General features: G+C 39.2%; 1 protein-coding gene and 1 long non-coding RNA gene across 3 annotated transcripts in view; both read left to right on the forward strand.

Moving 5' to 3' along the window:
• SH3GL2 (SH3 domain containing GRB2 like 2, endophilin A1) overlaps positions 1 to 25,376 on the forward strand; it is a 215,934-nt gene that overhangs the window by 76,596 nt on the left and 113,962 nt on the right. The window contains exon 1 of one of the 2 annotated variants that reach the window (XM_043487104.1): positions 16,706 to 16,819. The exons of the other annotated variant lie outside the window; for it this stretch is intronic. The gene's annotated coding sequence lies outside the window, so the exon portion shown is untranslated. Of the gene's footprint in view, positions 1 to 16,705; positions 16,820 to 25,376 lie in introns of those variants that run through there. 2 annotated transcript variants of the gene reach the window in all.
• LOC122453204 lies at positions 1,290 to 24,134 on the forward strand. The gene is made up of 3 exons (XR_006272972.1): positions 1,290 to 1,423; positions 16,844 to 16,849; positions 24,121 to 24,134. It is a non-coding gene; the product is annotated as an uncharacterized LOC122453204 (long non-coding RNA).

Below are 25,376 nucleotides of genomic sequence, written 5' to 3' on the forward strand. Positions count from 1 at the left end.
TTCTACTTTCAGATTAAAAACGTCAAAAATGCCTCAAAGATAAGTTTAAAACTTAGGTTCTTTATAAAAACAATTCTTGTGTTCTACCCGGAGGCTTCAGTCATTTGACTTTTATGGTCATTCATTAACCTGGTTTTGCTTTTAAGGAATGTTGGTGCTGGCTAGTGATACAGTGCCAACTGATCTCAGAGCTGCTGGGATTTTTCTTTGTCCCAAATGGAATATGTGATAAACATTAGACACGGTGATGTATGAAAGAGAAAATCTGAGGCGTTCAGATGAAAAAGTGGGATGAGGATTTGGAGGAGAAATGCAGAGGAGACTGCAGTGCCCTCTTCCTTCCTCCCCACAGCTCTTTAAGCAGAATGATTAGGTGGCTGTGTACGGGGAAGCAGAGTTTGACTTTTGGAAGTGGAAGACTAGCCTAGAACTCAGTCCTTAGATTGGTTTTCTAAAGATTACTTCTGTTACCAAACAGACAATACTGAATTTCTTTTCTATTTGAGTTGTGTTGTTGAAGCTGTGCACGATATTATCTCAGTCATTTCTACAGGAGTGTTTCCAGTTTTAGTTATTTTGATGGACAGGTTTGTGCTAAGAAAGTTAACCATGAATGGATATTCTAGAGGAAATTTTAATATTATTTAAAATGTAATGTTTTCTCAGAGGATTAACTAACTGACCAGTATATCATAAAATCAGTAGATACAGTATAAAATAGTCCATTTATTGAAAGTTATAAAATAGTTTATTGAAAGTTGAGGTTTTAGCTATTCTTGAATCTTGAATCTCAAGAATTCCACAATTCAGAAAAATAATTCCATGCCATTTCTGTGTAGATTATAAGTAACATAGATAATCTTGCCTACTGTACATTGGTGAAAATTATGTTATATTTATAATATCACAGATACTCAATAATAAATAGTAAATTGTTAAAGTATGTGCCTGTGATTGGTATCTTTCAACTTACTCTCCGACATGCAAAGAAGAAATAATAAATAAATAATAAATAGCTACTTAAATTACATTCATGCATCTTGAGGAACATGTTTGAGCATCTTTAATGCTTATCATAAAAATATTTTCAATGGGTATTCTCATGTTTGCTTAAAAAATATACATGATTGCCTGCCAAGCTAAGTAGTACACAGTTGAGGTTAGGAAAATGGGATAAAAAAGTAGTTCATTTATTAATTCATGGTATAGATTGAAAAGATGATTTCATTTAATGAAGAACATTGTCAGGTGCTACATAATTGAAGTATTCTATGGTAGTATAGTGGAGAAGGAAATGGCAACCCACTCCAGTATTCTTGCCTGGAGAATCCCATGGACAGAGGAGCCTGGTAGGCTACAGTCCACAGGGTCACAAAGAGTCAGACACGACTGAGCAACTTCCCTCTCTCACTCACTCATGGTAGTATAGACATAAGGTGTTTTATTTTATTTTTTAGGTTATTTCTTTTTTTTTCATTTATTTTTATTAGTTGGAGGCTAATTATTTTACAATATTGTAGTGGGTTTTGTCATACATTGACATGAATCAGCCATGGAGTTACATAAGCAAAATGTGACTGTTCCTAGGGAATGGCCATGAAATAAAGGTTAGTCATTTACCTCAAAGAGAAATATAATCTAATAAATTTAAGCACACTGAATTTGTATTTCAGTTCAGCTTTTTTTAGTGCCTACAATTGCCAGCCACTTTATGTTGACAATGAGTATATTATGTGATGAATAACACATAATCCTGCCTTCCAGGTGCTTCTTGTCTTATCGGAGACAAAAATGTATGAATAGGCCATTTTAATAAAATATAGTAACACTGTGATAAAGGTATGTACATGTGACCAGCTGGAGAATTGGGGGCAGGAAAGCAGAGAGATGTAAGGGGCAGATGGCCCTCAAAGTCCCCCAATGTCATCCCATTCAGAGGTGAGATCTCTGGCAGGAGGTCCTCACACGGCATGCCTGGGTAGGCTATTGTGGTTGACTTGGTATCTGATGTTAGCGCCTCTACTTGTGCCTTTAGGCAAGCTATTTGCCACTCTAGGTGGTTTCTTCATCTATGGATTAGGAACAGAAGTAAAAATACCTGCCTTAGAAAACAGTTATAAGGACCAGAGAGCTAATGTGCTTTGTGAACAGGGAAGCAGCCTACACATGCTGTTAGCTAACATTCTTGGCCCTCACATAGTGACTTGAACTAATTACTTAATTTCCCTATAGTTTGTATTTATTGTGTGCAAAAGGGGATAATAATAGTTTCTTTGATGTAGGGTACTTGTAAGTGTTAAATGAGTCACAATATGTAAAGCCCCAAGACAGTGTCCAGCACACAGTAGAAATTGGATATGATTTTAATTATTATTCTAGGAACAGAAGAGGTTGACCCTACCCCTCAGTGATTATAATGAAAGATTTTCAGCATGCTCATTTTATAGTGCTCTCAACATGGAGATTCCACGTGATTTTAATGGCTTAATAAAAACTGTGTGCTGTTGGACTGCTGTTACAGATGAGCATCCAGAATTGGATTAACTAACTCCAGGTAGGATGTAAGAGGTGCTTCCCGTAGTCTCGCTCTTGAGGCCGAGTTGTCGGGAAGTGCCTCTTTCTGGTATTCATACCATGTAGTCTACTCTGGCTGCGGAAAGTTGGTTTAATGAAGAGTGGTTAAGATGCTGCCCTTTTAACAGTCATTTATAAATTGTTAATGAAAAACCTTAGTCTGGAGTGTCTGGTGCTATCCCTTCAGTAGGCCACTTATAAGGGAAAAAAACCCTTTCCTTTTTTTGTGAGGGCTGTGTAGCGTTGATGTTTGAAGTCAGTTTCCTTTGGATACTTTTTCCTTTTCTAGGAAAAAAGTAAAATCTACGTTTATTTTGTTCAGACAACCACAGCAAGGTGAGTAGCCATTTCTGATACCTTTTCTTTTTTCAGTAGCTAATTATAATGCTTCCTCTTTGTCTGATTTCTTTTTGTGGCATGTTTTAATTCCCCCCACCACCACCTTGGGATGTCTAACAAAAGTTTTATTTCATCTGAATTTCACTGGATCATCACACTGGATGTGTGAAAGAAAATGGGCTTATAATAACAATTAATAAAAAATAGTACCAAACAACATTGCTTATTAAATGTTTACTATTTATACCATCCACAGTGTTAGGCATTTTAATGTATAACCTCATCTAAATCATTTATGAACATTGTGAGATATGCCCCATAGCAAATGTTTAAAAAAATACTGGTTATTTATTTGAAGGTTGCTTGAAGCTGCATTAATGTGACTGAAGTCCTCCAAGCTGTACCTTGACATCAACACCCCTTGCCCTACCAAAGGACTAGAAAACCTACCAAGAGAAACGAGTCCTTTAAATTAAGTCTTCCCATCTCTGGGAGCTCCTGCTGAAAATGCAAATATTCCTAAGAAGTAACTGATTAAATAGGAAATCAGACATGAGATTATCTTCCTTTGAGTAAGAATAAAGCCAAACAAAAGCTCAAGTGACTTTTCATGAGAGACAGAGAAAAGATGATGGAAATTATCTTGTTAGTGGTAGTTCCTAGGGAATTAACTGGAGGTAGAAGAGGGTCCTAGGGAGGGAATATACAGTTGCAGGGAAGAAGGGAAAGGGGAGAGGGCAGGAGCACCTCCCTGTATATACATTGTGATCCTAAATTATGAAGGAAGGCCCTGTTTGGCTCTGATCCCTTCCCCAGACAATGCTTCCTTCTCTTTGGTCCTCTAATGTGTGTTCCTGGGATGACTCTCAGCCCCACGTGCAGGATTAGCAGTAGATGCTGCAGCTGTAGGGTGGGAACCATTACATCTATTTTTGAGATGCCTGGTAGGTGTGGAGAGTGGAATGGAGTGCTCATGCATGCTCAGTCATGTCTGACTCTTTGTGATCCCATCCATGAACTGTAGCCCACTAGACTGCTCTGTCTGTGAAATTTCCCAGCCAAGAATACAGGAGCAGGTTGCCATTTCTTACTCCAAAGGATCTTCCCGACCCAGGGATCGAACCCATGTCTCCCCTGCGCTTCCTGCATTGCAGGCAGATTCTTTACCACTGAGCCACCAGGGTAGTTATCCCTGGAGTTCCTGTTAGCCCCTGAAGTAAGTGTGGTGTGTGTGTGTACATTTTCACACCAACACATTCTGTATGCCTCTGGGCTGGAGAGAGGTTTATGAATGAGTAGAGGTTCAGAAAATAGAATAGTTCATCTTTGGACTCTAACATTTAGATTCAGGGAGAGAACTAGTCCTAGTTATACAGAATATTGTATTTACATGTCCTCTTGTATTCAAGTTAGAAACTGGTGCTAAAATACAGAAATAAGTGTACTCTCAGGGTTTATGATTATGTTATCAGATATAATTCAAATTTAGTGTTATTTGTTTGATAAAAGTTAAAATTGGCTTACTTTAGAGGCACAAGAATCTGGACCGTGACCTCCAAGCTAAATAAAAAGCCGAAGTCAAGAAATACCTTCTAGTTTAATATTCAGTGCTTAAGAGTCCTTCATCCCTACTAAAACTGGAAGACATAGAACTGATTTTTTGGTATGTCGGGTGAGAATCTACTAGTCTCTGACTTGCTTGCCCCAGTCTGCAGACATGGAGAATGATAACTGTTCTGAGGTGGCTACAGGGATCAAATGAGGCAGTATTGTGGAGGTGTTTATTAAACAGGCTTGAAATATGACTGCCATTTCTTAGGTATGTTCAGTTCAGTTCAGTCACTCAGTTGTGTCTGACTATTTGTGACCCCATGAACCACAGCACGCCAGGCCTACCTGTCCATCACCAACTCCCAGAGTTTACCAAAACTCATGCCCATTGAGTCAGTGATGCCATCCAGCCATCTCATCCTCTGTCGTCCCCTTCTCTTCCTGCCCTCAATTTTTCCCAGCATCAGGGTCTTTTCAAATGAGTCAGTTCTTCTCATCAGGTGGCCAATGTATTGGAGTTTCAGCTTCAACATCAGTCCTTCCAATGAACACCCAGGACTGATCTCCTTTAGGATGGACTGGTTGGATCTCCTTGCAGGCTAAGGGACTCTCAAGAGTCTTCTCCAACACCACAGTTCAAAAGCATCAATTCTTCAGTGCTCAGCTTTCTTTATAGTCCAACTCTCACATCCATACATGACTACTGGAAAAACCATAGCCTTGACTAGACGGACCTTTGTTGGCAAAATAATGTCTCTGCTTTTTAATATGCTGTCTAGGTTGGTCATAACTTTCCTTCCAAAGAGTAAGTGACTTCTAATTTCATGGCTGCAGTCACCATCTGCAGTGATCTTGGAGCCCCCCAAAATAAAGTATGCCACTGTTTCCTCTGTTTCCCCATCTATTTGCCATGAAGTGATGGGACCAGATGCCGTGATCTTAGTTTTTTGAATGTTGAGCTTTAAGCGAACTTTTTCACTCTCCTCTTTCACTTTCATCAAGAGGCTCTTTAGTTCTTCTTTGCTTTCTGCCATAAGGGTGGTGTTATCTGCATATCTGAGGTGATTGATATTTCTCCTGGCAATCTTGATTCCAGCTTATGCTTCCTCCAGCCCAGCGTTTCTCATGATGTACTCTGCATATAAGTTAAATAATCAAGGTGACAATATACAGCCTTGACGTACTTCTTTTCCCATTTGGAACCAGTCTGTTGTTCCATGTCCAGTTTTAACTGTTGCTTCCTGACCTGCATACAGATTTCTCAAGAGGCAGGTCTGGTGGTCTGGTATTCTTAGTTATGTCGGCAACCTTATTTAATCTCTCTGAGCTACAAGTGCCTCGTCCATTAGAGCCCTGTTTGTGGAAAGAACATAGTGAGAGGAGGTTTGCACAATGCCTGGCATACATTGAGTGGTTTGCCATTTGGAGATGGTTTCTTTGACCAGAACTTGTCACATTTGAAATAGCTGCTGACATGTAAGCATCAGAAGAAATCAGATCTGGCATTCTTGTCCTTGTGTCTCTGACTGGCTGCTTAAGCTGTGGGCCCTTTGGGTGGGACCACTGCTTCCAGCTGATTTATACCTTCCCTTCTCATTCACTTACACTGTCTAGCTGATTGTGTAGGCATTTACTGTCTTGCCAGTAAATGGAGGTTTTGGTTAGACAGTATGTAGCATCGAGTGTAACAGTTGGCATTTATCACATGTTCCATCAGTGTTTCCCTTTTTCTCTATTAGGCCACTGATGATGTAGTGATAGCCCAGGTTTAAACCATGTGATTTCAGCCCTGAACTAGAATCTATCTCAGTTGCCTGGGTCACCTGAAAGAACCACTTGACTTCTCTGAATCACAGTGTTCTCGCAAGTAAACTGAAACCTTTGGACTGGTTGGCTCTCAAGGTTTCTTCCAGTAGTGAACTTCTGAAAAGTGGTATATACCACACTTAAAATTCCACAGGGTGTTTGAAAAAATCTTGTATGATATCCTATAAAGAAAATGGTGAAGTATAGTTTGTGAGAATAATCAAGTGAAATTAAAAGTAGCTGGAAAATGATGTTCAACATAGTTGGTAATCCCAGTCTGACAAGCTGAAGAATAGGCCCTGTACTGTGGAAATTTCTATTCTTGATTGGCTAAAGCTGATGAGGGCAGGTCCATCAGTATAGCAGCTCATGTGAAGCTGGGAGTGACAGTCAATGATGGAACACAGACCCAGGATGGAAAGATATCTTTATAGAATGGAGCAGTGGACTGTAATTGAACAAGGATAAATGGGCAGTGGTATAATCTGGTGAAAAATGAACGGCAAGGGTAAAGATGGGGAAGAGAATACCTTAAAAGCAGGTGGAAAAGAGGTAGGGTTTAGATGGAATGCTAAATCTTGAGGGATACCATGACCATCACTGTGTTATACAAATAAAATATTAGAACCTCTATTCATTTCTATTTAGACAAGTATCTTTTCAAAATATCTACTTTTTGTATGTGGACTTAGAGAGTAGGACTATAATACATGAATAAAAAACATTTGGATTACATGCTTTTAAAAAAACTAACATGAGAGGGTATGATCAAGTTTGGCAATTACTGAATTGTAAGCTCTGCTTGTTAAGAGGTAACATAGTATTGTGAAAACTATAGCCTTTGGAGTCAGATATTCTTGAATAAAATTTTTGACTTTCATACTTCATGCTTATGGCCTTACATAGGTAACATAGCTTCTTTGAGCCTCACTCTCATTAAGTGTAAAAGTGTGTTTTGGAGCACTTTTCTAAAAGATACTTTGGGATGGTTACAATGAGATGATTTTCTTACTGTCTTTCAGCTACTGGTTTCTAGTTTGATACCATCATGTTGGGAGAATATAGTCTGGATAATTTCAGTTCTTTTCAACCTGTTGAGGTTTGTTTTATGACCCAGGATGTGATGTGTCTTGCTGAATATACCTTGGGTGCTTGATAAGAGTGTGTATTCTGCTGTTGTTGTGTGGTGTGTTCTCTAAAGGTCAATTAGATCTTGGTGGTTGATGTGTTGTTCAGTTCTCTATCTCTGCTAGTTTTCTATCTAATTGTATCACTTGCTGAGAGTCTGATGTTGTAGCCTCCATAGTGAGATGATTTTTTGTAAAGTGCTGGCCCTCGTGTGCCCAGAGTAGTGAGTATAGTACACCTCATAGAAGAGAAGGCTTTGTTGTTGTGGTTCAGTCATTAAGTCTTGTCCTACTCTTTGTAACCTCATGGACTGCAGCATCCCAGGTTTCCGTGTCCTCCACTATCTCATGGAGTTTGCTCAAGTTCATGTCCATTGAGCTGGTGATGCTATCTAACCATTTCATCCTCTGATGCCCGTTCTCCTCTGCCTTCAATCTTTCCCAGCATCAGGGTCTTTTCCAGTGAGTTCAGTTCAGTTCAGTTCAGTCACTCAGTTGTGTCCGACTCTTTGCGACCCCATGAATCACAGCACGCCAGGCCTCCCTGTCCATCACCAACTCCCAGAGTTTACTCAAACTCATGCCCATTGAGTCGGTGATGCCATCCAGCCATCTCATCCTCTGTCATCCCCTTCTCTTCCTGCCCCCAATCCCTCCTAGCATCAGGCTCTTTTCCAATGAGTCAACTCTTCGCATGAGGTAGCCAAAGTATTGGAGTTTCAGCTTCAGCATCAGTCCTTCCAATGAATATTCAAGGTCGATTTCCTTTAGGATTGACTAGTTTGATCACCTTGCTGTCCAAGGGGCTCTCAAGAGTCTTCTCCTGCACCACAGTTCGAAAGCATCAATTCTTAAGATGCTCAACTTTCTTTATGGTTCAGCTCTCACAGCCGTACGTGACTACTGGAAAAACCATAGCTTTGACTATATGAATCTTTGTGAGCAAAGTGATGCTCTGCTTTTTGATACACTGTCTAGGTTTGTCATAGCTTTCTTTCCAAGGAGCAAGTGTCTTTTAATTTCATGGCTGCAGTCACCATCTGCAGTGCCTACATAATATTAGGTCTCCAGATATTTGCAAAGCTGCCTAATAGGAAACAGTGGTTGCCTCGCTGAACAAATGCAAAGAAACCACAAGGGTAGGGTTTTTGATACCATACAAGGGAATTGTTCTCATCTTACGGCTTCCCATGAATTTAGTATCTGAACCTGTCACCATTAGCTCTCTAGATTTATAGAAAGACTATCACGTCTTTTTCCTCCTCATGGTTGTTGAGCAAACTTGAATGCCAGAACTTCCAGTTTCCTCTCTATAAAATGAACTGGGTAAGTTATTTTTCTTGCTTTTAGTGGTTGTTGGTCAGATGTTCAAATATTTGGCCCTCTTTTTTGGACACATTTGTTGTTGTTCAGTTGCTCAGTCATGTCTGAGTCTTTGCGACCCCATGGACTGCAGCATGCTCCTTTAGTACGTACAATTAACATGTCTTCACGTTTCACAGTAGCACATGTAAAATTATATGCTTTCTGTTCTTTGATCAAATCCTTTCTGAATAAACTTCTTGGGGAGGATATATTTTAATGTGAAAGAAAGGAGTTAATATGTTAGGTGACAAAAAATAGCCACAGGCTTTATAACAAAGCAGTCATTCTTGACAGTTACGTTTTGTCTCTCTGTGCCTCATTTTATGGAGAAAGTTGTCAACTTCTTTGGTTGCTTATTCCACACTGGAATTAAGGGAAACCAAAGCAGCTAAGTATTTCTTGGTGTCAAAAAAGACACATAGATGTGATTGCTGAAATATCAGCATTTAGTGATAACCATACCAGAGCAATGCAATTATATTTCAGATGGATCTCTTTTTTTTTAATTTTTATTTTTTTTATTAGTTGGAGGCTAATTACTTCACAACATTTCAGTGGGTTTTGTCATACATTGATATGAATCAGCCATAGATTTACACGTATTCCCCATCCCGATCCCCCCTCCCACCTCCCTCTCCACCCGATTCCTCTGGGTCTTCCCAGTGCACCAGGCCCGAGCACTTGTCTCATGCATCCCACCTGGGCTGGTGATCTGTTTCATCATAGATAGTATACATGCTGTCAGATGGATCTCTTTTAAATGGCATATTGCTGGAATTAAAAAAAAAATCCAACTGAGAATTGATCTGTTAGCTGGTGATTTTTGTATAGGACAGATGCATCAACTGTGATGGCTGTTATATTGAGATTTATTTCCTCAGTTTGTTTCCTCCATATTCTATTTACTTTTGATTTTTCTCTTTACTATGTGCTAATGCTTTTTCTTTTTTATTGCTTCTACGATGCAGGAGATCCAGGTTCAATCCCTGGGTCAGGAAGATCTCCTGGAGAAGGAAATGGCAACCCACTCCAGTATTCTTGCCTGGAAAATCCCACGGATGGAGGAGCCTGGTAGGGCTACAGTCCATGGGGTTGCAAAGAGTTGGACATGACTGAGCAACTTCACTTTCTCTATTTATTATATGGATTAAATTTTTTCATGATTTCCCTTCTAAAGGTTTGGAATGTCATGCATTTTATTTCTATTAGGCTTTAATTTTAACCTATATGCTCCAATTCATTTTACAAAAGATAAATTTGGCTTTTAGCAAAGTTGTGAATCAAGGAAATAGGGATTCTGATATCAAAAAACACGAGCAGTAAGTTCATAAAGATGGATTTGTTGTTGTTATGTGACTGCAATCTGACATTTTGTAGTTACTTGTTAATTATATTCTCATTAATGGTTCTGGTGAGTGATCCATCATAGAGATGTGAAGGCTGATATAAATCTACTGTGAGATGATTTAATCCATGCCTTGGCACTGCAGACTTACTGTTAATGCATCTGTGATTAAAGTGAAATTGCTCCCAGTGGCTTAACTTCAGTTAGAAGATGAAAACAGTTTACAAAGCAAAAGCAAAAATAAGCCTGTCTGACGAAACTGAAAAATATCTATTGGAATAGCATGCATTAAAGACTCACCATTTTACTTATGAAATGAACTTTTTTTCAGATATAGAAACAGACACTCTACCAACCAACATCTCTTGGCTATAGTCACCACCTGTTGCAGTTTTAAATGAAAGAGTGCTAAGGGAGAAAAATTCTGAAACAGAAGTTATGGCTATCAGTAAAAACAAAAAGTCCTTTGCAAATGGTCTTTAGTTTTAGCCTTCCTGTATTCATATGAAAAAGCTTCCATTGAATTTGCCTAAATGAAGTTGGTAGCAGTTAAGGAGTAGCCATTGGGAACACTGTTATTAAATCTCTGGTTAAAACACTGATATTGTTTTTTTTCTAATCTCTTATAAGTAAACATGAATTCCCATGAACATGTTAGCAAAGTGGGCTTCCTATTACAATTTCTCTTGCCATAGGTAGTATCTAGAAATGTGTGATGGAAAACATGTCAAATCAAGGCAATTGTGATGTGGAAATTGGCTCAGACTCATGGAATTTTCGGTTCTTGGCTTGCCTTGCATTATTGATCCTGAGATGTATACACAATATTATATGTCTTGGCTTTAGTTTTTTGTGCTTTAAAAAAGGAAATTATAATGAGTTTGAACTCTCATGATCCTGAGGGAGTTCAAGGCTCAGGAAAGTTTTGCATTTAAATACATTATATATTCAGTTCAGTTCCATTCAGTCGCTCAGTCGTGTCTGACTCTTTGCGACCCCATGGACTGCAGCACGCCAGGCTTCCCTGTCCATCACCAACTCCAGGAGCTTACTCAAACTCATGTTCATCGAGTCAGTGATGCCATCCAACCATCTCATCCTGTGTTGTCCCCTTCTCCTCCCACCTTCAATCTTTCCCAGCATCAGGGTCTTTTCCAGTGAGTCAGTTCTTTGCATCAGGTGGTCTCAAAGTATTGGAGTTTCAGCTTCAGCATCAGTGCTTCCAATGAATATTCAGGACTGATCTCCTTTAGGATGGACTGGTTGGATCTCCTTGCAATTCAAGGGACTCTCAAGAGTCTTCTCCAACACCACAGTTCAAAAGCATCAATTCTTTGGTGCTCAACTTTCTTTATAGTCCAACTCTCACATCCATACATGACTACTGGAAAAGCCATAGCTTTGACTAGATGGACCTTTGTTGGCAAAGTAATGTCTCTGCTTTTTAATATGCTGTCTATGTTGGTCATAGCTTTTCTTCCAAGGAGTAAGCGTCTTTTAATTTCACGGCTGAAGTCACCATCTGCAGTGATTTTGGAGTACAAGAAAATAAAGTCTATCACTGTTTCCTCTGTTTCCCCATCTATTTGCCACAAAGTGATGGGACTGGATGCCATGATCTTAGTTATATGGAAATATATTCCATATACACATTATATATGGAAGTATATTAATGTCAAATATATGAGAAACAAACTTAATTGGCAAAGATAGGTAAAATGACTGACTCTGTGATTGTATAGAAAATTCAAAAGTGCTTTTTGGGAAGAGGCAAGAAATATTTTCGGCTACTTCCATGCATAACATTTCTTTCCTAATCCATCTTCTTTTCCCTTTAATTCTCTCAACTCTCTAGAGAACAGTGACATTTCAGGGGGAGAATGATTCAAAACACAGAGTGAGGTTTAAGATTTTCTCTGCTTGAAAAACAAATGTTTCTCTTTCTTTGCTATAATTATATTTTAAAGAAATTGATAGCTTTTGAGTAACTTCTTATTTTAAAATGATGTCAAACTTACAGAAACATTCAGTGATTAGCTTAAAAACCTACTATACACACATTTTACCAACTCACAAAAGTTTAACCATGTGCTATATTGGCTTTATCGTTAGTTCTTTCCTCTTGTATATATACTGTTTTTTTTCTGAACTGTTTGAGTTAGCTGTAGACTAACTCTTGTGTATTTCAATACATACATCCTAAGAACAAACACATTTTCTAACATAACCTTAGTACACTGATATGAATGAATACATATAAAATTTTATCTATTGTCCCAATAATGACTTTTATAGCATTTCCCCTAATATTGGATTCAGGATCCATTTGTATGAATAGTATTTAATTGTTTTGTCTCTTTAGTTTCTTTTAATTTGGAACCATTTTTCATCCTTACTTGTTTTTCATGACCTTGGTATTTTTGAAGAGTACAGGCAAATTATTCTTTAGAATGTACCTAAATTTAGATTTGTCTGATATTTCTTCATATTGTATTTATAAAGGATATATTTTTGCTTGTTTATTTATTCATTTACTTATTCACTTGTATTTTATGAGCTCATGGATTCTTAGTCAACGGTTTGTAAACTGCTAATACCAATATTGACTTTTGTGCTCAAATTCTCCCAAATTTGGCCAAAGGGAGCTCCTTCAACCTGGATCTTAGCCTTTTGACATGCCCTCATCATAATTTGAGTTATTTTCTAACTTTCATGCATAGCATAAAGTTCGAAGATAGTTTTTTCCCTTCTCTACTTCAGTCCTGTAATCAGCCAACTCACCAAGGAAGTCTACTTCATTTTATGGGAGAATGATATTTAGATCTTGGTGCTCGGTGTGTTCACTGCTACCAGGGTGTCATAACTTTTAGGCCCTCTTGGAGCTCAAGGCTGGAAAGAAAGAAAAAGAATCTATGGACAGATATATTACATATAATGTGTGTATACATATATACATGGGATATACACATGCAGCTATCTGTCCATCCATCCATCCATCCATCAAAAACCATGAATTCTTACTGGAAACATCACTTTCAGTACAGTGCCACAGAATTCTTTCTGGCATTTGTCCTTTGTGTATTTATAACTCAATCACTAACTGTGAAAAACCTGGCTTCCAGTATTCTCAATATACCTACTTACGTCAGTTCAGTTCAGTCGCTCAGTCATGTCCGACTCTTTGCGACCCCATGAACCACAGCAGGCCAGCTCTCCCTGTCGATCACCAACTGCCGGAGTCTACCCAAACTCATGTCTTTTGAGTCAGTGATGCCTTCCAACCATCTTATCCTCTGTCATCCTCTTCTCCTCCCACCCTCAATCTTTCCCAGCATCAGGGTCTTTTCCAATGAGTCAGTTCTTCACATCAGGTGGCCAAAGTATTGGAGTTTCAGCTTCAATGTCAGTCCTTCCAATGAACACCCAGGACTGATCTCCTTTAGGATGGACTGGTTGGATCTTCTTGCAGTCCAAGGGACTCTTCAAGAGTCTTCTCTAACACCACAGTTCAAAAGCGTCAATCCTCCAGTGCTCAGTTTTCTTCACAGTCCAACTCTCACATCCATACATGACCACTGGAAAATCCATAGCCTTGACTAGATGGACCTTTGTTGGTAAAGTAATGTCTCTGTTTTTTAATATGCTGTCTAGGTTGGTCATAACTTTCCTTCCAAGGAGTAAGAGTCTTTTAATTTCATGGCTGCAGTCACCATCTGCAGTGATTTTTGAGCCGCCAAAATTAAAGTCAGCCACTGTTTCCATTGTTTCCCCATCTATTTGCCATGAAGTGATGGGACCAGATGCCATGATCTTAGTTTTCTGAATGTTGAGCTTTAAGCTAACTTTTTCACTCTCCTCTTTCACTTTCATCAAGAGGCTCTTTAGTTCTTCTTCACTTTCTGCCATAAGGGTGGTGTCATCTGCATATCTGAGGTTATTGATATTTCTCCTGGCAATCTTGATTCCAGCTTGTGCTTCTTCCAGCCCAGCGTTTCTCATGATGTACTCTGCATATAAGTTAAATAAGCAGGGTGACAATATACAGCCTTGACATAACCCTTTTCCTATTTGGAACCAGTCTGTTGTTCCATGTCCAGTTCTAACTGTTGCTTCCTGACCTGCATACAGGTTTCTCAAGAGGCAGGTCAGGTGGTCTGGTATTCCCATCTCTTTCAGAATTTCCACAGTTTATTGTGATCCACACAGTCAAAGGCTTTGGCATAGTCAATAAAGCAGAAATAGATGTTTTTCTGGAACTCTCTTGCTTTTTTGATGATCCAGCGGATGTTGGCAGTTTGATCTCCGGTTCCTCTGCCTTTTCTAAAACCAGCTTGAACATCTGGAAGTTCACGGTTCACATATTGCTGAAGCCTGGCTTGGAGAATTTTGAGCATTACTTTACTAACGTGTGAGATGAGTGCAATTGTGCAGTAGTTTGAGCATTCTTTGGCATTGCCTTTCTTTGGGATTGGAATGAAAACTGACCTTTTCCAGTCCTGTGGCCACTGTGAGTTTTCCAAAGTTGCTGGCATATTGAGTGCAGCACTTTCACAAACATCACTTTAGGATTTGAAATAGCTCAACTGGAATTCCATCACCTCCACTAGCTTTGTTCATAGTGATGCTTCCTAAGGCCCACTTGACTTCACATTCCAGGATATCTGGCTCTAGGTGAGTGATCACACCATCATGATTATCTGGGTCATGAAGATCTTTTTTGTACAGTTCCTCTGTGTATTATTGCCACATCTTAGTATCTTCTGCTTCTGTTAGGTCCATGCCATTTCTGTTGTTTATTGTGACAATCTTTGCATGAAATGTTCCTGTGGTATCTCTAATTTTCTTGAAGAGATCTCTAGTCTTTCCCATTCTGTTGTTTTCCTCTATTTCTTTGTATTGATCACTGAGGAAGGCTTTCTTATCTCTCCTTGCTATTCTTTGGAACTCTGCATTCAAATGGGAATATCTTTCCTTTTCTCCTTTGCTTTTCGCTTTTCTTCTCACTGCTATTTGTAAGGGCTCCTCAGACAGCCATTTTGCTTTTTTGCATTTCTTTTTCTTGAGGATGGTCTTGATCCCTGTCTCCTGTACAGTGTCACGAACCTCCGTCCATAGTTCATCAGGCACTCTGTCTATCAGATCTAATCCCTTAAATCTATTTCTCACTTCCACTGTATAATCATAAGGGATTCGGTTTAAGTCATAACTGAATTTTTTAGTAGTTTTCCCCACTTTCTTCAATTTAAGTCTGAATTTGGCAATAAGGAGTTCATGCTCTGAGCCACAGTCAGCTCCCAGTCTTGTTTCTGTGGACTGTATAGAGCGTCTCCATCTTTGGCTGCAAAGGATATAATCAATGTGATTTTGGTGTTGACCATTTGGTGATGTCCATGTGTAGAATCTTCTCTTGTTGGTGTTTGCTATGACCAGTGTGTTCTCTTGGCAGAACTCTGGTAGCCTTTGCCCTGCTTCATTCTATACTCTAAGGCCAAATATGCCTATTACTCCAGGTGTTTCTTGACTTCCTACTTTTGCATACAATGAAAAGGACATCTTTTTTGGATGTTAGTTCTAAAAGGTCCTGTAGTTTTTCATAGAACTGTTCAGCTTCAGCTTCTTCAGCATTACTGGTCAGGGCATAGACTTGGATTACCATGATATTGAATGGTTTGCCTTAGAAATGAAAAGAGATCATTCTGTTGTTTTTGAGATTGCATCCAAGTACTTCATTTGGGACTCTTTCGTTGACTATGATGGCTACTCCATTTCTTCTAAGGGATTCCTGCCCACAGTAGTAGATATAATGGTCATCTGAGTTAAATTCACCCATTCCAGTCGATCTCAGTTCACTGATTCCTAGAATGTTGACGTTCACTCTTGCCATCTCTTGTTTGACCAATTCCAATTTGCCTTGATTCATAGACCTAACATTCCAGGTTCCTATGCAGTATTGCTCTTTACAGCTTTGGACCTTGCTTCTATCACCAGTCACATTCACAACTGGATGTTGTTTTTGCTTTGGTTCTATCCCTTCATTCTTCCTGGAGTTATTTCTCCACTGATCTCCAGTAGCATATTGGGCACCTACTTACTTGCTCAATCCTTAAAAAAAGGATTTTTAAAATTTCTATTCTGTGAAAAGTGAAAGTGTTAGTCGATCAGTTGTGTCCGACTCTTTGTGACCCAGTGGACGCCGGGTTCCTCTGTCCATGGAATTCTCCGGGCAAAATGACTGGATTGGGTTGCTATTCCCTTCTCAGGGGAACTTCTTGACCCAGGGATTGAACCCAGGTTTTCTGCTTGTAGGCAGATTCTTTAACATTTGAGCCACCAGGGAAGCCTAAATATTTTTATTTTTTTAGAATTTCTAACTTGTACTACCATGGAAAAAAAAATACTCACTAGAGTTCAGTATTTGTTAAAGGTTCATTTTATCTTTAGACTGAAGGTATGTAGTGAAAGTACCACATTCAAAAGTTACTTGGGCTTATTCCTTTTTCCTTTATTCAGTGTAATTATGTTCTTTATTTGAAATACCATTGGGTCATATGTTTCTGTTGTATTCCATTTTAGGATCCCTCTACTCATGCTTGCTGATTTTATTTACTTGAATATGTCAAATACTAAGATGGATTCAGAAGTGCAGGATGTACTCAGAAGTGTCACAGCTCCAATTCTTTTCACCCTGTTCACATCCTAGTTCCTAGTACCTGTAAGTAACTACAAGTGCCATTAGATTCTGGTTTATCTTTCTTTTATTTCCTTTTGCAAGAATATGCACATATATTTTCCCATTCTTTCATGCACACAAGGTGATATATGGTATATATTTGTGAACTTTGCTTTTTTTACTGAAAAATATATTCTGGGTCATTACATACCAGTTCTTAGGCACCCTCCTCATTCTTCTTTTGCAGCAGCATAAATGCTTCCCTGGTGGCTCAGAGGATAAAGAGTCTGCCTGCCAATGCAGGAGATCTGGGTTTGATCCCTAGAGGAGGAAATGGCAACCCACTCCAGTATTCTTGCCTGGAAAGTCCCATGGACAGAGAAGCCTGGTGGTCTACAATCCATGAGATTGCAAAGAGTTGGACATGACTGAGTGACTAACATTTTCACTCTTTCACTTTCAGTATTGTTCGTCTGGATATCACATAATTTATTCAGCCAGTTTCCTAAATATTTGAATTTTGGTTGTTTCTAGTATTTTGCAATGAGAACCAATGCTGCAGTGGATAACTTTATGTATATATATTTTCATAACGTTAGAGGTGCATATGTAGAGTAGATTCTGGGAAGTGAGGTTGGTAGGTTAAAGGTAAATACATAAGTAATTTTGTTAAGTATTGCCAAATTCCCCCTGGCTATCCCAGTTTTCATTCCTAACAGAAAGGTATGAGAGGGCCTTCTGCACAGTCTTGGCTAATACCTCATGGTAACTTTTCTTTTCCAGTGATTTTCTAGCTTGAATGTGGAGAAACAGTTGTTTTATATCCATGACGTGATTTTGTCTAATTTAACCTGCCTTTTGAATTGTAAATGAGCCATCAAGTAGCATGCCCTGTTTTCCCAACTTCAGTGCTATTTGCGGTCCAATTTAGCTTGGAAAATAAAGTGACAGAATCAGGTTTTATTCCTCTTTTATCTACTCAAAGCAGTAGGACTTCTATGTACTTTGAGTGGTTCTCAAACTTGAGAGGGCATCAGAATCCCTGGAACAAACTTGGGGCCTCACCCCCAGAGTTTCTGATTCAGTAGCCCTAGGGTGGGGCCAGGTTATTTGCACTTCTATAATCTCAGATGATGCTAATGCTGCTGATCTGGGGACCATTTTAAAAGCTAGTAGTTTGTATTACTAGAGTGATTTGTGGAGTATCTGAAGGAGGTTGTTAGATCTTGTGATTCACATTAATTGAGTGATTGTATGGAAGAGAAGTCATCATGTCTGTATTGCTGAAAAGACAAGATATCTAACAGATCTTTAAATCTTGGTACTGAAAGGAATGGAAGAGTCCAGCTTTAAGTCATCCATTTATTGAATCATATGTTTATTAATAAGATGTATTGATTTTGAGCTATATTTGCTAGAAAGTGAAAGGGCTTCTATCTTACATATTGAAGAATGTTACTTAAGACAAGTTAATTATATTTTCTAAGATTATTCATTAAAAAAAAGTCAAGTCCTTGACTTTAGGACTTTTTGATAACCTTAGCAGTTCTGTGCCTCTTTCTGCACATAATTGACTTTTATTGTAGTGGAGCTGAAAGTTAAAGCTGATGTTTAATTTCATGAGCTTAATAATAGCCTTTATAACTGACAGTGACATCGTCCTTACCTTGAGATAAATGTGGCTGTTTGTTGAAACACTATTTCTTTAGGTATTTATCTTTCCTCCTAATAACTGTTACCTCATCAAAGATTGTACCTGTATCTTTACTCAAATGAAATTACACCAATTAATTTAAATCAGTATAAAATTGACTTGAAGGTATTCATGGACTAATTTCAGAGCCTAGTATGTCACAAGAGACCTAATAGGAAACTGACCTCTATAATCTGATGTTTTATTTTGCCCTGAATCTACTCTGCCATGTGAAATAGTTATTTAAAAATATGTAAAAATGTAGATACTGACTTTTTAATTTTACTGTGAAGGTAATACATGGAAATTGGTTTGGCAATAGTTAAAACTGGGAGCAGAGAAGGAAAATCTGAGAAATATTGGTTTCTAAGCAACTGAACACATAATATCAGATCCATGTACCACTTGCTTAATGTTCAGTTTCCTGAAGTGTAAATAATTGATTGAACAGAGATGAAAACAGCCATTGTAGTCTGCTGAATTCTATTGGGCTCGTTATGGTCAGGTTAGTGAAAAGGATGGCTAATTCTCCAAGGAGAGGAACCCACATACAATTCTGGCATATATGTGGATCTTGCAGATTTGGTGGACTTAAGTAGGCATTTAGTTTTCAAGCTTTGATTTCATAACTGTGGGAATCCTGAGCTCTTAACTCATCAGGAGGTGAATGAACTGCAACAGAGCCTTGGACTCTTTCCCTTCACATCCTTCATATAGAGGGCCTAAGGAATGATCATTTAATAAACGATGCAAAGAATGATAAGCCTTACATTCATCAAACCCTGTAATAACTTTCACTTCTAATTCTCCCTCTGATATCTCTCTTGTCACTCTAGAAGCTTTTCTTAGTTGATTTCATCTATGCTTATGGTTTTAATTCTAGTACTTAAACACATGATTTCCAAGTATGTGCCTCCAGTTTTACTTTATAGAGAATTTAGACTTGTATATTCTAGTACGTGCTGGACATCTTAACTGTGAGTCAAACTCAAAATGTCCAAGAAGGAATTTATCTCTTACCTACCTTCTTCTCCAGAGAATACTACTGTGCCTGTTCTGCTCTGTTCTGTTTGGAGGTGATACCTGGGAATATAATTGTGCTTTTTAATCTCTCCTTATTACCCTTTACATCCAGTCATTTGCCATAGCCTGCCAACTCTTTATCAATACTTCTCCCCAATAAGTCTACCCTCTCTTCTCCTATAGTCTCTCACCTTGACCTTGACTGTTCTACCTGTCACTGGGTGTGGCCCTCTCAATCTTCTGTATCTTATATACTGCAACCGTAATCGTTTAGAAACAGAATTCTGACCAGTACTGCCCTTTGAACACCTGGATGATGCTTGGTCACCAGTGGGATAAAGCCGAAACTCCTTATAGCCCACTGTGATTTCACTCTTGCCTGCCTCTCCAGCTAAATATCTTGCCATTCTCCACACATCCTTCAGAATGCAGCAGTTCAGAACTGCTCTCAGTTCTCTGGATACCATGATGCTTCACACATCCTCACTTGTGATCATGCAGGCTTTTCTTACTGACCTTTTAAACCCCTTGTAATACTTTTGCTTTTAAGACTTTGCTGTGGCTCCTCCAGGATGCCTTCCTTGATTTCTCCGGCTAACTCAGCTACTATCATCTCAGATTGTCTGTTGATTTTTCTCTAAGGTCTCCACAGGGCACGCTATGCATGTCTCTATAGTAGAATCTTGTTCACTTTGTTGAATTCATCTTTAAGTTCCTTCAATGGAAGCTCTTTGTTTTATTTCTTCTTATATTCCCCTTACCTAATAAAGCTTCTGAAATCATTACAGACTGATTCACATCCTCTTGTGAAGATGTGCTGAATTAACTTCACAGTGGTAGCAAGGAGGATCTTTGTCTTTTCAGTGACAATTTGGCGTCCTGACATCTTTGGGCATTTATTTAGGGTGTCGATCGCTGCATTCCAAAACACTCCAAAATTTTAATGCTTAAAACAACAAACATTGTATTTATTCATTATTTTCTTAGAAAACTTTGGACACCTAAACGGGCTGGGCTTGATTCGATGTTTCTTTTTTTGGTCTCGTCTGGGGTTACTCAGGTATCTTCGTTCATTTGATGGTTTAACTAGGGCTGGGTGGTTTGGAATGAGCTCATACACTTATCTGACAGTTTGGTGTTAGCTGTCAGCTCTGCCTGTCGCTCGTCCTCAGAAGAGATGGCCCAGGCTTCTTTACATGGTGGTCTCAGGACCGCAGCAAAGTGAGGGGAAGCTGAAGGTGTGTAAGTCACATGGTAGTCCCTCTGTCCAGTTTTAGGTTAGAGCAAGTCGTCAGGGGTCAGACATGACTGAGCAACTGAACTGACTGACTGCAGTTGTCAGGCCAGCCCACGTCTTCGAAGGCATGGGGAAAACTGGGGAATAGCAGCCATGTCACATTGCAGAGTAATGTGTGTTCAGGGAGGAATTTGTGACCTTTTTTTTTTAACCATTAACAGAGTATTCTTTGTTAGAATTGACTGCTCTACTTTTTGAATTATTTTTTCACATTCTCTTACTTCCATGGTAGTTATCTTACATGATTTACATCTTGTACATTTTACTTTAGTTAAGTAATTCTTTTCCCCTTGCATTTAGGAAGAGCATAATAAACACTGTTTCATAGTGAATACCAGATTGGTATTGGCAGCCTTTCAGTAAATACTTAGCGAGTGAATTATCTTTTTTTCAATTAAGAAATATTTCAAGTATACAAAGAAGTAAGAGAACAATATAATATATGGCTGTCTACCTACCACTCTGAATATCTTTCCTGAGATAGAAATAGTGATGTGAACTGATAGCTAAAATAGCATTGCCTGTGCAGTTACATGTGATTTATAATAAGATATTGTTGGCTGACTTGAAGGTTATTTTGGCTGCACCATGCTGGGTATCTTAGTTTACCAGTCGGGGACCAAACCTGTATCCCCTGCAGTGGAAACAGAGTCCTAACTGCTGAACTGCTAGGGAATTCCCTGACTTGGGCTTTTAGCAACCATTATGACCTTGTTTCAAAGAGTGAATGAATTCAAGCTCTCCACCTTGCAAATTTGGTTGAGTCCTCTTTCAAAGCTGAGGAAATAAGCCCTACATGTGAATATTATAAGCATTTGGATAATGTCAGTATCTATCTGAAGGAATGAGCTAATTACAGAGTTCTCTAAGTTGTATAGAGGTTATTTTCTTCCCTGGGATTTCAAAATTCTTTGCTACAAGAGACAGAAAGTAGATACAGGTGCTTTAAGGGTATAAATGCTCTGCCTAGCACTGTTATTTGTTTATACTGTAATACCTGCTAAAAATCTAAAGTTTTAGTTGTGTATTGGATTGGCTTCACAGATGACCAGTAAAACCCAGTAAAAATCCTAAGGCTTTTAGTTGCATATTGAGTTTATTTCATGGAAGGTTTTTCCCAGAGTACTTAGAAGCTGTGTGTATATATACCATAGGGAGTTGGACATGAGGAAAGGGAGAAGGTTAGGTTAGAAGAAGGCAGAGAAATACATTGTAGTGTAGGGATTGTGGACACTGTTCAGTTCACTGTGCCCTGTGTTCTATATGAAAGATATAAATCCATAAATCCTTGAAGTTAATTCCTCATCTTAATCTCTGGTATCTCTCCCTCTCCTTTTTCTATCCTGTCCTAACTTTACTCTAAAAATAATTAAGTATTTAGAATTATTATTGCCAAAAATTTAAGAAGCATATCACAGGCCTCATTGCATTTTCTTCCTTAATAAATAATTATGCATCTCTAAAAATGACATCTTCCTGCATAGTCTCAATATCATTTTCACGACTCAGGTTTGTCCTCTTAAAATGAGAATGATGATTCCGCCTGCATCCACAGTGAGACTGTGGCTAAGTAGGTCTAAGACATAACGGGCTTCCCCAACTCGCTCTCCCACCTTTCCTGGTTGCCTCTCCGTCGTCTTCCTCTCTTTCTGCCTTCCCGCTTCTCCCTGAGTTCTCTTACTGGATTTTCCACGTGGTGTGCCCAATATCCTAACTTCTCTGTCTTGGTTCCTTCCTGAAGTGACTGACGGAAGCTGTTGCAGCACCAGGGCCGCTTAGAGAGGTCACAGGCCAGTGCCCCATGAAAAGCATTCCGAGAGGCCACCCGCATCTTCATTTGCCTTCAGGCACCCTGTAAACTTAGGAATTTCTGCAGGGGTGAGCATGAGCTTTTGGCTTCAAAGTACCCATAGTTATATTCTGACTTGTTCTCTGAAGATGTCAAAAGCTTTTTTTTTTTTTTTTTTGATTCCTGAAAAGCTACATCTGTGCTCACTTGTGCAAACTTTGGAATCTGTTCATTGTTTTCTTTTTTGCTCATCTCCATGTTCACATTCACTAAATAATCTTGGCTTTACTTTATGTTTGGCCTTTATGCATTCAACATGGATTGGATCATTTTCCAGTGATGCAGTGCTCTGACATCCTGCAGGTGATATTTCAATGTTGCTATGTCTAGTGAATGTTTTGAAATAGTATCAATTAGCCTTCAGCAGTTTCTAACCTTCCACCAAGCACTTATTTTGGGGTCTACAGAGTTTCCCTTAATGTATTAAGTGAATGAGTTATTATTTTATACAACTCATACCAAATCTTTTAGCCACCTCTGCTTTTACAAGCTGAGGAATCTAAAAGTAGCTACATTAAAATGAACAACAACAACCAAAAAAGAAGCTTATTATAGAAAGTACCACAAATTATTTTTTGTAAATGCTTTATTACTCTTAAACATAAGGAAGGAGAGGTAAGTGGCAAAACGTGTCTCTGTGTAATCATAGGACTGGAAGCCTGCTGGCTCAGTGGTAAAGAATCTACCTGCCAACGCAGGAGACACAGGTTTGATCCCTGGGTGGTGAAAATCCCCTGGAGAAGGAAATCTCAACCTGCTCCAGTTTTCTTGCCTGGGAAATCCCATGGACAGAGGAGCCTGCAGGCTGCAGGCCATGGGGTTGCCAAGGGTCAGACATGACCGAGCACGCACATGAGCATGGTAGGGACAGTGACGCTGAGTGTCACCCGTGTGATATTATCAATTCATGCTTCTGTTCTCTTTTTCTTTACTCTCTTTGTATTGTTCTCTCTCAACTTACCTAAAACAAAAACAAAATCACACGTTATTTCTACACCTGCTATATCCTTTCCTGTGATATGTTGTGTTACCAGAAGGTCTCATAACTCTAGAATAAAGGAAACTTGGTATTAAATGGAAAATGATATGTTCCTGCAAAAGCCATCTGGGTTGGATCAGTTCTAAGAGATAGCCAAGGATAGAATAATTTGAGGGAAATAAAATAGTCTTGGATGATGTCATGCTGTGGTGTGCTAAGTCGCTCAGTCATGTCTGACTCTTTGCTACCCTGTGGACTTTGGCCCACCAAGCTTCTCTGACCATCGGATTCTCCATGCAAGAATACTGGAGTGGGTTGCCATGCCCTCCTCCAGAGGATCAAACCTAGGTCTCTTTCATCTCCTGCATTGGCGGGTGGGTTCTTTACCACTGGTGCCACTTGGGAATCCCTGTATTGGATCATAACCCAAATTTAATAAATAATTCATGAGTTCATACTAATATAAGTTAATAATGGAATAAATTAATACATGGAGGAAAAGAGACAAATATCTCATGCTGAAGACTTCCAAATAATCTATGTTCTCTCCTCTAAAGGAGAGGGCATGTAACTCCTCACTCCTTAAGTATGGGCTACTCAGCCTTCCTTCCAAACCCAGCAGTATGACAGAGGGCTGTGGGGAAACCTGACAAACACGGTCTGAGCTGGGCGATTGGTTCCTATTCACAGTATCAAGTTATGTTAATAATATGTGCCTTTGATGTGTTATGATGAAAATGGCAGTTAACCTCTGTGGGAAATCCACAATGCAGGCTGATTATAAGAAAAACGTCCAGTAGAGGGGCATTCTGTCATATTCCTGACCAGCAATCCTTAAGGCTGTCAAGATCATCAAAACCAAAGAAAAGTCTGAGAAACTGTCACAGCCAAGGGGAGCCTATAGGGACATGAAAACATGTGGTTATGTGGTGTCCTGGATGGGATCCTAGAAGGGAAAGAAGAGTTACTACATTTCAAAAGGAAGGAAATCTGAATATACTATGCACTTAATTAATAATAATGTATCAGTATTGTCTTATTAATTGTAACAAAGGCAGCATGCTAATATAAGGTATAAGTAACAGGAGACAAACAGGAGGCACCCTGGACCCTCCCTCAGCCTTTCCTGACCACAGCCTTGGAGCCTGATCTGGCCTTCTCTCCTCAGTTCCCAGTGTTAGCCCTGCCCTCTTTAGCGCTGCTCCAGGGGCACTGGCCTTGTTGGCCTTTCCTGAACACCTCAAGATTCTTCCTGCGGTAGAACCTTTCACTGGGCATTTCCTCTACCTGGAATCTCCCCCTCCCCGCACCCCCCCCCCCCCACACACATTTTCACGTATACTATTCTCTGGATTCTGGTCTTTTGGCAAATATCATGTCATTAGAAAGCCCTCACCTGACCATCCTACTTAAAGGTGCAGTCTGTACTCTCAAAAGCCGTGTTCTTTTTCTTCATGGTACTCAGTGTTTCCTGAAGTGATTTATCTGTAAGCTTTTCTATCCACCCCACCAGACCTTAGGTCACATTAGGTCAGGAACTTGGTTGGCCATACTTAGTCCTGCGTCTATAGTTAATACTAGACCAGCGCTTGGTACATGGTAAGTAGGCATCTAGTAAATATCGAGTAAATGAAGGAATTCTCTAATTCTACTCTTTCCTTTTCTGTTAATGCATGCACTATATTCCCCGTGCCTCTCATAAAAATTGTGCTCTGCTGCGCATTATGGTTTTGTATGTACAAGACATCATTTCTCTCC

This window comes from Cervus canadensis, chromosome 14, assembly GCF_019320065.1.
Source record: "Cervus canadensis isolate Bull #8, Minnesota chromosome 14, ASM1932006v1, whole genome shotgun sequence".
In the NCBI taxonomy this organism is placed as follows: domain Eukaryota; kingdom Metazoa; phylum Chordata; class Mammalia; order Artiodactyla; family Cervidae; genus Cervus; species Cervus canadensis.